Below are 13,664 nucleotides of genomic sequence, written 5' to 3' on the forward strand. Positions count from 1 at the left end.
TGTTATACCCAGTGACATCTCATAGATAGGAATTGTATGCCTCTCCTTGAACTTCTCTTTACTGTTGGTCTCACGAATGTTCACGGACAGTGACTGCAAATAGGCTAGATTTTGTAAGTAACAGTTTGATAGATAACATTTTTAAATTTGCTGTATGTACTGTATCCAGTACATGTGTACGGGCACCATCCATCACTCCTGATGAATATATATTCAATAATACTATGAGTTGATACAGTATTCTACGTTTATCACAACATGTTATTGAAAAAGATATGAGCAGGAGTGTACCAATGTTTTTATACTTTATAATGTGTGTTTTTATGTACTGTAATTCATAAATAAATCATTGAATTTTATTGCTTTGAGACAGTTTAAATACATTAAAAACCCCATTTATCCCAAAATCCCATACATAAATTTGCAATCATAAGCATTTATATGGACATCCACCAATATTAAACAGGGTAATTACCACTGATAGTGGTGATCATATAAAGAGACAAGAACCACTGACTACCAATATTTAACAGGGTACATATCATTGAGCACCAACAGTTAAAGTGGTATGTATCACTGTTCACCAACATAAAATGGCACATTCATGATCACTACATTCTTTAAACTGTTCTCTGCATTATATATGTAGTGTCCTCTGGTGTACCTAATTGGTCAGAATAGGTAGAGGCTTGCTAGAAGTCTGGGTTTAGTCAGAGGGTTACTTCAGGTCAGGGCTGGAGAGCTCTACAGGTCAGTCCTCTGGTATCTCCCTCTGCTTTAGAAACTTGGAGAAGCTTCTAGAAGCCAGTAGGTGGAGGTGAGGAGAGGCTGATCTGCATATTTATGGGAGTCTGACCAATCCCAGGCAGGAGGTCTGGTAGTGTGGCAAACCAGCCCATAAATATGACAGAACCTGGCCAGCAAGGGGAGTCAGGTGGAAGATGGAGTGCTGAGAGGTGCTGCTATGTAGCCTAGGAGGGAGCCCCAGAGAAGGGGGGTTCTGCTTCCAAGCTGAAGGCTGGAAGCTAAAGGAGAGCTGTAAGAGGGAGCTCCACTGCTCTGTAGTGCACTGGGGAAGAACAGCCTGCAAAGTTTGGAGAGAAACCAGCTGACTGAAAGCAGTTTTATCCACAGCTGCAGGACAAGGACAATGTGTGTACTTCTACACCCCCAGTGCCTAGAAGGGAGAAGTCTGCTGGAAGTAAGTTCCTGGCAAGTTTTCAGGGGACAGTGCATAGCTTACCCAATCCCTTGTCCTGGGATCAGATACTGTTGCCAGGTGGGCTGGTATTTTATTCACCCAGGGGACTGAGAGTTCCTACAAGTTGGGATTTGGTTAAAAATCCACTCATGGGGACTCAGAGCTCCTGCAAGCTGTACTTTGCTAAAAAGACTGTCCTAGTTCTGGCTGGAACATAGTCAGAATTCTGCCATTTTTGTAGCCTAGAGAAGGAAATTGTCCTCAATTCTTATTCTGCAATTAAGTTGGGCATCTCATAACCCCTTTACCCTATCCAAGTTAAATTCCCTAATAAAACAACAACAACAAAAAAGCCCATGGACTGTTTCTTGTGTCTGGATAGAAGTGGAAAATGCGTGATGCCTGACTGTGCAGGAAGTAAAGGGGGGCCCAAAAGAAAAAACACCCAAAAGAAGGTAGCACTACAGATAGTTCTATTTCCTACAGCCTGGGCATTGTACAGTATTATATGCTTTGTTATACAATCCATAGCACTGGTTGCTTTTTTATGGCATTGTTGGCAAACATTGTGTCTTGATATGAGGGGGGGGGGGGGGTGGCAAAGAGGAGAGATTTCTTTCAGAGGTTTAAAAAAAAAAGGAGAGATGTACTCTGTCTGGGAAGGAGGAAGATGGCAAGGATATGTCATTTCTGTCTGGGGAAGGATGGAGATTGCTAGAAGCGGTGCTTACTGCAGGTAGTAGGTGTGGAGGGATAGGTAACAGTCCATATTGGGTGGATGAGGTTGTAGAAAGCAGCAATGTTATGAAGGGACAGAGATGTCCAGTGAGATTGGAAGCAGAGCATTTCATTATATTTGCATTATATGCAATCAGTTGCTATATGTAAACTGGCACATCGATCACAGAAAAAGTCACACAAGTTACAAAATAAAATTGCAGCAAATCAACATGATTTTTCTGAATGCAACTGGAAAAAAGTTGCAAAGCCATTCATAAATGTCCCTCATAGTTTGGACTGCTACAATGTACATGAAATGCTATACATTACACATCTTTGACTCTTGCGTTGTATAAAGGTTGTACAATACATTGTCGTGACCTCTGTACTCTATTGTACATTACACAATCCTGGATCCTGCACTCCATGTCCTATATGCAACATTATAAAATCCTGAATGTTGCACTCCTTATGATATGTAGCACTACCCCCTTAGGAGTTGCTGGATTATTTTTGGGCTCCTCGTCGCTCTAGATCCCTTTCTGAAAGCCCAACCCCTGCTGACACCACAGTGCACCCTTAACCGGGATAAATTACCACCAGGGAGTAAACTCACACACTGATTGGAGTAAACTGGTAAAAGGTTTATAGCAGATTTAAATGTAGCTTGATTACACAGCATAAACAAACTAAGCATATGCAGAGTCCGTTTTTACTTGTGTCAACTTTTTTTTTTAATCCAAACAACTTTTATTGTCAAGATAATAGAGAAAATGGAACAGTACTTACATAATCCACAAATACATTACTGCAACAGCAGGATTACACATAAATAGAACAACGTGGATACACAGATCCCAGAAATGGTAACCAAACAAAACAGAGACCACAGGGATCCAAAACTTCCTTGACAATATCTTGCTTTTTCCTTTTTACGTCTTATTCCTTCCTGACCAGATGTAAACAGAAATGGGGGAAAGGAACAAAGCCCAAAACATGTCTTCGAACAATAAAAAACCCCCACATCAACAACAACCTCTGGTTCAACCGAGATGTCTCATCAAAAAGAATGGGAGATGCACATGAAGTCCCCGGGGAGGAGTGGAGCCACACACCTGATATAAAATATCACACCTGCAGAAGTCGGTCCACTATCAATTGAGGAGGGGCGAGCCCAGGTGTATCCAGCCAACCCTGCCATACCTGCTGGAACTTACGATAAGCATTGCGATATTGATGCGTGAATTTCTCCCGTGGGAGTAAAGAATTAACATAATGTATCCATTGCTTACTAGTCGGAGGAGCTGATGATAACCAGTACCTTGCTATCAACTTCCTAGCCAGATATAAAAGTCTAGATACCATAATATACCTTCCTGGTTGTAACAGTTCTTGGACCAGTGCCCCCAACAGACAATGCAAGGGATCCTGGGGAACAGTATATTGCGATACTAGAGAAATAAGTTGGAGAACCTCACTCCAATATCTATGTAACTTGGGGCAATGCCAGAGCATATGAATGAAATCAATCTGTTAGATCCTACACCTCGGACAATCAGGGGAATCCTGCCTGCCTCACCGATACAGTTGCACAGGGGTCCTATACACTCGAGAATAAACAATTGAGACAATTTATGAGAGGGAGAAAGAGAAATTCCCGGAAGAGATTCCATCTCCAGAAAACTCTCCAATATCCTGGGACCACTGCTCCCTGCTTTGGAGACTAGCTTGATCCTGTACTGTGGAAATTAGCTGGGAGTATACCCGAGAAATCATGCCCTTCTTATGGGCTGCCTGAGTGACATCCTTAAGAAAAACTGAGTCTGTCAATGTGAGATTAGAGAGCGAAGACTGTACCGCATGGCGTAGCTGAAGATAACAATAAAAATGCTTATGTGTAAATGTAAATTCCAGTTGCAGTGGAGAAAAGGACTTTAGGATTGCCTCCGAATACAGCTGATATACAAATTTCAGGCCTCGATCTCTCCAGTTGAGAAATCCTCAAGTTTAGCCAGTTCTACATATTGCGGATTATTCCACAAGGGAGTTCAGGAAAGAAAGATGGTAATATTTGGCAAACAGATGACACCAGAAGTTTCAAGAGACGCAGCCGCACTCTTGAGTGAGCATGGCGTAAAAATAAATCCCTGAAAAACTTTACCCTCTACAAATCCGCTCTTCTCAAATACAACTCCAGCCTCCACGCTGCTAAGCAAACCTACTATAACACTCTCATCAAGACCCTCTCATTCAATCCTCATCAACTCTTCTCTACCCTTAATTCCTTACTCCACCCCTCACTGATTCCACCCACCAACTTACTTACTGCACAGGAGATTGCCAGTCACTTCAAGAAGAAGATCGACACAATTCGTGATGAGATCTCCAGTGTCAAGCTTCCTCCTCTAACCAACATACCAGGTCCAACATCAAACTCTACACTCTCCTCCTTCGACCCTGTTACCACTAAGGAAGTTACCGAACTCCTTTCCAAGGCCCACTTCACCACCTGTCCCCTGGATCCTGTCCCCTCACGACTGTTGCAGCCTCCTTCCTGCTCTATCCTAAACTCTCTAACCCACATCTTCAACCTCTCACTCTCCATGGGCTCCTTTCCCTCCCCACTCAAACATGCACTGGTTACCCCCATCCTCAAAAAACCCTCACTGGACCCCACCTGTTTGAATAACTTAAGACTTCCTGCTCCCGTTTGCCTCCAAGCTTCTCGAGCACCTTGTTCACAACCATATGAACTTCTACCTCACCGACAACAACATTCCACAGAAACTGCCCTACTAAAACTCACTAATGACCTACTAACTGCTAAAACCAACGACCATTACTCCATACTCATACTCCTTCACCTTTCCGCTGCCTTTGACACAGTCGACCACCCGCTTCTCCTCAGTAAACTCCACTCCATCAGCCTCCATGACGCTGCTCTCTCCTGGTTCTCCTCTTACCTTTCTCAGCGCACTTTCAGTGTCACATACAACTCCTCCTCCTCCGCTCCACTTCCTCTTTCTGTTGGGGTACCCCAAGGTTCTGTTCTTGGGCCCCTCCTTTTCTCTCTCTATACCTCCTCCCTGGGCCAACTGATAACCTCCCATGGCTTCCAATACCACCTCTATGCTGATGACACCGAGATCTATCTCTCCACTCCCCAGCTCACCCCCTCAATCTCCTCACGTATCACAAATCTACTAAGCGACATATCAGCATAGATGTCACATCACTACCTTAAACTCAATCTTTCAAAAACTGAGCTTGTAATATTTCCTCCTCCCCGATCCCCCACTCATGACTTTACCATTAAGATCAACAGCACTACCATTGGTCCTTCCCCTCATGCCAGGGTGCTAGGTGTAATCCTAGACTCTGACCTCTCCTTTGGGCCCCACATCCACTCACTGGCTAAATCCTGCTGCCTCAACCTCTGGAACATTTCCAAAATCTGCCCCTTCCTGACCAATGACACCACAAAACAACTTATCCACGCCTTGTTTCTATCACGCATCGATTACTGCAGCTCCCTCCTCACTGGTCTACTGTTACACAGGCTATCCCCCCTTCAGTCTATTATGAATGCTGCTGCTAGACTCATACACCTTACCAACTGATGCCCCTCTATGCCAATCCCTCCACTGGCTTTCACTAACCCAATGTATAAAATTCAAAATACTAACCACAGCTTACAAAAGCCATCCACAACACTGCCCCTAGCTACATCACCGACCTCATCCACAGATACTGCCCAAATCGCCCACTCCGCTCCTCCCATGATATCCTCCTCATGACCTCCTCCCATGCTCGCCTCCAGGACTTCTCCAGAGCCTCTCCCATCCTCTGGAACTCCCTATCACAGCATGTCCGGTCAGCCCCCACCCTGTCTGCCTTTAGGTGATCTTTGAAAACGCCTAACCCACCTCCACCTAAGAACTGTACTTGAATCACCTCCGCCAGATCATCCCAGATGTTGTTGTTGATGTGGGGTTTTTTTATTGTTTGAAGACATGTTTTGGGCTTTGTTTCTTTCCCCCATTTCTGTTTCCCTGACCAAGGAAAAAAAAACCTGACCCTTGACCCTGACCTTGACTTTTGTCCCTGACCTTGACCCAAACACTAACCTTGGCACTGACCTAGATCAAACCTTGATATAGGTATTTTGGTTTATAATTTAATTATTTATTTATTTTTTACACACAATTGTTTTTTTTACTCTCTGAAAAGACAAAGAGAGATACAATGTATCTCTCCTCCATTCAAAGAGAGAAAACAAGAGGAGCAAGCTTCACAGTGACTGATCACTGTGATAGCCAATCAGAGGTGACCCCAAAGCGGGAGTTCTGGGTCCCGATCATTAGAACGGGACCCGGGGCTCTCAGTGGCACCCTGGTCTTTGTGCTAGGAGCACGCCATGCAGTGCGCTCCAAGCAGAAAGCCAGGTACACAAATTAGCGGCCCCACGGAAAAAAGCCCAGTTCTGTGAGGCCACTAATTTGCGCGTGGTCAAGGGGTTAAAAAAAGAAAAGACAACACTTATCACAGAGCCACAAATAGTGTTAGCAGTCTGCTTTTCATAAACTATCCCAATACCTTCAACCTGAGGTGGCTTTTTAGTCCCCAGCGTACAGCAAGAACTATTAGGCAAGGCTAGCTCACTTTGGGTCCTCAGGACCTGATGTAGCCTGGGATGGCAGGGATGTAGACTGAAATTAAAGAGCTCTTTAACCCTGAAGTAATCAATGTTCCATTTAAGTGCAATGAAGAGACTTTTGCGTGCATGATAGGGCCCAGATGGTGCACAATGAGAAGAAATGTGAATAATGTTTCTCTGAAGAACAATGCAATAAAGCAAAGGAGGAACAGCACTCCCCTTGAAAGTGCCAGTGAACTAGTATAATGTCCTTTTAAGTGCATTGGTTACTAGTAAGTAGATTTGATAAAAAAGGATGTTGAGCTGGCAGAAGTGATTGTTGATACAGGGTAGCTCATCTCTGGACTGTAAGACTATTGGCGCAAAAGGAAGAGGTTTCTTTAAAAGGGTAAATTGATGATGATATTGACTGGCTGTCCTGCTATCAGTGCTGTTGTCAAGGCTGTGTCAAGTGTAGTTAAGAAACAGTGGCTGGAAGAACTAGGCCGCAACCTTTAAAGACTGTATGCAATGCCCACAACTGTGTGGAGAAATAGCAACTATGGAGCAAGTGTTAGTGTTTATTTCCCTGGGCAAGACTTTGCACTCTCTCACCCGAGGAAAGGCTTCTGGTGGATCCTTATGATCTTTCTCACTCTCCAGATGGGACCCACTCAAACTCTATGGTCTCACCTGCTACGATATGCCTGGTCACCTGCTGACAGATCAGTTCTCTGCATCAAGCAGCAAGGTCAGCAATCAGCATATTCTCTTTGCCTCCCTTCTCTCTCTTCCCGGAACCTGGTTCGGCTTTCAGGTGATTAACACACTTCTCTCTCTAGATCTCTTCCCTCTCACTTCCTGTCCAGTCTCCCGGGCTTTTACATATGCCCCCTGCTCACACGCCATTTCCTCTGGGAAATCTAGTTTCTAACTGCACTACTTAACCACTAGCCTACAGGGCACTTATACCCCCTTCCTGCCCAGGCCAATTTCCAGCTTTCAGCGCTGTCATAGTTTGAATGACAATTGCGTGGTCATGCAACACTGTACCCATATGAAATTTTTATCATTTTTTTGAGACAGATAGAGCTTTCTTTTGGTGGTATTTAATCACCTCTGGGATTTTTATTTTTTCTTAAACAAACCATAAACCACTGAAAAGTTTGAAAAAAAAAGTTTTTTCTTAGTTTTTGTTATACAATTTTGTAAATAAGCGATTTTCCTCCTTCACTGATGTGCGCTAATGAGGTTGCAGTGATGGGCACTGATAGACTGCACTGATGGACACTGATAGCTGGCACTGATGAGGAGGCACTGGTAGGTTGCACTGATGGGCATTGACAGGCATCACTGATGGGCACTGAAAGGCAGCACTGATACATGACACTGATACATGACACTGATATATGGCACTGTTAGGCGGCACTGACTGGCACTGTTAGGCGGCACTAACTGGCACTGTTAGGCGGCACTGACTGACACTGATAGGAGGCACTGACTGGCACTGATGCACACTGTTAGGCGACACTGACTGGCCCTGACAGGTGGTGCTGATTGGCAGCACTGATAGGTGGCACTGATTGGCATTGATAGGTGGCACTGACTGGCACTGATGGGTGACATTGAAAGGCAGCTCAGATGGGCACTGATATGTGCACTGGTATGCATTGATATGTGGCATTGATGTGGCACTGATGGGCACTGGCACGTGGCACTGATGAGCACTGACAGGTGGCACTTCTGGGGCCACACTGATCATCAGGGAACACTGATCATCAGTGCCCTGATGATCAGTGTACATGTCCCCTCCGCGGAAAGCCAATTACCGGCTCTCCTCTCCTCTCGAGCTGTCAGCGTGACAGCTCGAGAGGAGAGAAATGCCGATAACCGGCATTTCCGTGTTTACATGTGATCAGCTGTGATTGGACACAGCTGATCACATGACCGAGCCGTCATCTTCGGCTTTTTCCGTGATCCGCTGTGTCCGAGGGACACAGCGCACCGGCGATTGACGTGCTGCGCGCTTCCTGAGCCACGCATGCACAGTGAGAATGTAGGATGTCATGTGACGTCCTATCAGAACGAGAGAACCACCTTGCGCCCGTCATTGTACTATAGGGTGGGCGGAAGGTGGTTAAAGTCCTGTGATTCAGCATACAAGTTCCATAGAACTGATCTTCAACATGAGAATGCCACTGTTCTACAGGACACTACCATCTTGTGTTGACTTCAACATTCTGCATCAAACATTTATAGCAGGGTGTTACAGATGTGTTGTATGTTACGCAGTCCTGACCACTGTACTGTATATGTTTTGTTGTACATTACATTGTCCTGATCACTGCACTGTATATGCTATTGGACCCTACATCATTCTGCTGTACTTTACATAGTCCTGACCTATGCAATTTTTATAGTATTTTGTATATTACATTGTCCTGACTGCTGCACTCTCTATGATATTTTGTATGTTAGTCCTGAGCACTGCACTTTATATTCTTTGTTGTGCATCAAATATTTCTGACTGCTGCATTGTATGTGCTATGTTGTGCATTACATAGTCCTGACTGGTAAATTGTATATGCTTTTTTTTTACTTTAATAGTCTTGACTGCTGCACTTTATATACTGTTCTACCCTACATAATCCTGTTATACATTACATAGTCCTGACCAATGCACTCTTTATAGTATGTTGCAAATTACATAGTCCTGACTGCTGTACTTTATATGGTATTTTGTATGTTACATAGTTCTGAGCAGTGCAATGCAGACACTATATTGTACAGTTTCTCTCCTCAGTGAGCTCCAGGGTCATAACAGCCAAAAACAGCCAAAGAGCACAAAAATGAAAAACTAAAGTCCTTTTGATCAGTTAAGGAAGTTCATAGAAAACTCCTTAAAGACAGCTGAAATTAATAGGGTTAAATCCTGAGAAATGTACACTGACGGTGCCTGCTATCACTCCTACTGAAGGACCTGGGTGCTCCAGGGTCAGAATACCAGCAATGGCCCTCGGAACATTCTGTTTGCCAGATTTTCAGTCTACACCAGTCTATTACCCAATCTTCAGTCCTCATGCACACTGGACATGTTGATAATGCTGGTAACATTAGCTGTGTAAAGTCACTTTAAAAACTCAAGTTTTTCAGCTTTTTTTAGCATTTTTGCATTAGCATTTAGCAGCGTTTTGTCGCGTTTAGCTGTGTTTTTCCGCCTTTGCATTTTTTAGCATTTTGTACCAAAAATAAAATAAATATTTTGGTAAAAACAAGTCCAAAAACACAGGTTTGCGGTGTTTTACTGCATTTTACCGTGTTTTGCTGTGTTTTTCAATCTTAGAGCATTTTTACAGCTCCTCTAGAAACCCACTAATCCTGGGTTTTTTTTCCAGCCAAAAAACGTCCCAGCCAAAAAATGTTGATTACAGCCTATGTGTGCATGGACACATGGATAACATGCTGGGGGGTTTACTAACTGTAGAAAAAACCGTCAAAAGCAGCAGCTGTAAAAACATGAAGTGTGCATGAGGACTTAACCATAAAGAGAGAAACAACTTTACAGATCGACAGTTTAAAGCTAAGCAGCCTACCTCACCCCTTCTGGTCTTTATCTACAGGGGAACAAAAGTACTGTTTGGTACTATACCATACATTTTCACTGTATCTTTCTCAGGAGTGGTTTCTCCAGAGCATATTACTAGCAAAAAATAAGTGAACATATGGCTTGCAGAGTCAGTTAAGTGTAATCCAAGATCATTTACAAATTTGTATAGGTAATTTTTGGAGGAACATGCAGACATACGGTTTTCTCTGATATTCTCTAAACCCCAGCTGCATTAAATATATATAAAATTAGTTACATGTTGCTATTATAGATAAGCAGTCTATACAAATTGCCTAATCGTTTGAAAATCATATGATCTATGCCTGTGATCCTGCTACAGTCACTGCTCTGTCTCTTCTTAACTTTTCTCTTTCCTTTTTTAGGCCTCTTCTTAGGCCTCTTCTTAACACCCTTAGCTTTTCTCTTTTCTTTTTAGGCCTTCTATTTCCAATTGTTAATACAATTTATAAAATACAGTACTTGTTAAACAATATCTGCCTAGAACAACAGATATTTGGGCTGGCATCCCCAGGCTGGAGAGCTGAGGGACATTTTCCTGTCTGTTAATCCCTTGGCACAGTGTATAAACACAGACGTATGGATCGTAGGGAAATGAAATGACTTGCTTTTCTAAAAGACATATGGCCCACATGTCTAAACGAGATCCTATAAAAACAAAAACTTTATTTCTCTTTTATTAAAGTGGGACTACAGGCAAGACAAAAAAAATGAAAATAAGATGAAGTCTATTGCTAACAATAACACAGCAGTTTATGTTTTTCAAGCCCCTCCTTTTTCAAGTCCTTCTTATGTTTTGAGTCCCCCCTTTAAGATAGTTGTATTACCTGTTGATTAAAGCCAGCAGATCTGTTATTTTTCATTTAACATTAAGTGGTCAAGCTGTCCAGCAAAAGATGCAATTATAGGTTTGGCACATTCCATTTTACATTTAAAGGAGTGCTTATGATGGTTAGCCTGTGGGTAGGGCTTAAATGCCCACTGAGGGACCTTTTAGTAGTGCTTGCTAATGCCAGCACCTACAGGCTTAGGCCATGATCATGTGATATCATCATTAGGGTGGAACTTCGACATAAAAGTGAACATGATTTACTTGTACAGTTCACCCCTTGTGTATGTGATGCTTCCTTATTGCATTGTTCCTTGATGCTCTGTAACTTCTTCCAATGGATGCAGCACTTTCGGGTGGGTATCATGGAGTGTGTACCCACTCCACCAGCACAGCCTGATATGCCACCTCACTCCCAGTGACATTATAAGATGTCTCCTTTCTCAAGGCCTCTCTCTCTTCTCTTCTGTGATGCCTCTAGGTAACAAACCCTCTCACTACCAGAGCCTTCCATCACCCATGCTGTGGCCGTGCCATCACAACTCCTGCTGGCTGGCTGATTAAGCACCAACATTACTCTGGTTACCGCTAGCAATATAGCCTTGAGTACTTCAGCTCCACTGCCTGTGAGACCTTTGTAATGTTTCCTCCTCTACTTCTCTTCATCCCCATAACAAGCCCCGTTCTTTTGTACACCATATGTGCACCCCTTTAGTGACGCCCAACCAGGCAGATTAGCTTAACTATTAAAGTTCTTTACTGAAGAAGTTAAATATAATAGATTAACTGTTCTCAGTAGCATCTTCCACATCTATTCCTGTACATGCACTTCTAAGGGCCACTTAGTTGTTTCTGCTTTTTAGTAATGCCCCTGGTGCTACCTTCTGCCCCATGAAATATTCATATAATAATTAGGAGAAAAAGCCTTTAAATCCATAGTCCATTTCAACAACACAAGTCCATACCCCCGGGAATCCCAACTGGATTTCCGAAAGGGGTGGTAAGGCAGAAAAGTGGAGATTACATTCTTTTTTTTTTCATTTCCCATGCAGAGAGCAATGACCCTTTACCTAGACACAGTTTCCCTTTTTGTATGAATTGTCTAGCAGAGGGCGATACTTCTCAGAAAAGCCTTGGAAAGCTTGGCTAGCAGAGTTAGCCCTTACCTCTCCTTCAGCACCACTTTTTCTGGGCAGCATCAACTAAATAGTGCAGTTAACACAGTAGAAAATAGGAAAATACATTTAACCCAGAGAATGTTAAACACAACCACCATAGTAATACCTCTGTAAGAAGTCTTTTTCAAAGCAATAGGACAGTCATGACAAGCACAGACTCTTCTGCGGCATCAGTACATCAGGAAGCATTGTGGAAATGAAGGAGGTCATCTTTATGTTTACCCTGGTTTCGGGGCTCAGCGACAGCCCCGAAACCTGACAGTTTTAGAGGAGATCTGTGTGGAGGAGTGGGCCAAAATCCCTGTTGCAGTGTGTGCAAACCTGGTCAAGAACTACAGGAAACGTATGACCTCCGTAATTGCTAACAAAGGCTTCTGTACCAAATATTAACACTGATTTTCTCAGGTGTTCAAATACTTATGTTCAGCAGTGCAAGACAAATAAATTCTTTAAAAATCATACAATGTGATTTCCTGAATTTTTTTTAAAATTCTGTCTCTCAGAGTGGGAATGCAGCTACAATGTGAATTTCAGACCCCTCCATGATTTCTAAGTGGGAGAACTTGTAAAATCGCAGGGTGTTCAAATACTTCTGTTCCTCACTGTATATGTGTATATATATATATATACTGTGTATATATAATTGTATATAGTTGTGTGGATCATGATAAATTATGGAGGACTGTGTTGCAAATGGGAATACCTAAACACATAACACAGTTAATAAAGAACCTTTACAAAAACAAGGAGCCGAAAGGCGTAATATGGTATTAGAACTGAAAATAAACAAGACGAAGATCATGAACACAGAAAATGATAACAATTTTGAGTTTGACAGAATAGAAGTTATAATACATTTTAATCTCTCTCATAAACAAAGAATCAACTAGCAGGGATAAAATATTTTGCAGAATTGCACTTGGTAGCTACATAATAAAGAGTCGCAACAAAGTTTTCAAATGCAAAGAAATTGCACTGAAAACAAAGATCAGACTTGTCTATGTTCTCATTTTCTCTCTTGACAATTACGGTTCTGAAAGATGGACACTACGAAAACAGGATAGAAAGAAGATTGACTGATTTGAGTTTTGGTGCTGGAGAAGGATTGTATGTGTGCCGCGGACTGATACCTCACTTTTTTACATTTACAAAATTTGATCCAAGATTGAGTTCTCTGTTTTCAGTTGATGCCAGCAGTTTCAGCCACACTACAATTTCTAAAACTCTAAAGTAACCAAGAGATGAGTGCATCCCTTTTACCTTTGATATCCTTGTCTGGTACCATACAATGAACCATTTCATACCTAGGCCTTATTTTATGAGTCTGTTCTATTCTTAACTACATGGTCGCTTCTCTTTATTTCTACATACAGTATTTCTAAAAGGAATCCTGTTGAGTGCAAGTTACTGAATTGATAGACAAAGCAGAGCAAGCCATGTTATGGTCAATATTATGATAGAAGGGGGTGGAGTCC

The sequence above is a fragment of the Staurois parvus genome, unplaced genomic scaffold (genome assembly GCF_062004578.1).
Source record: "Staurois parvus isolate SC_StPar_1 unplaced genomic scaffold, SC_StPar_1.0 ptg000670l, whole genome shotgun sequence".
Classification (NCBI taxonomy): domain Eukaryota; kingdom Metazoa; phylum Chordata; class Amphibia; order Anura; family Ranidae; genus Staurois; species Staurois parvus.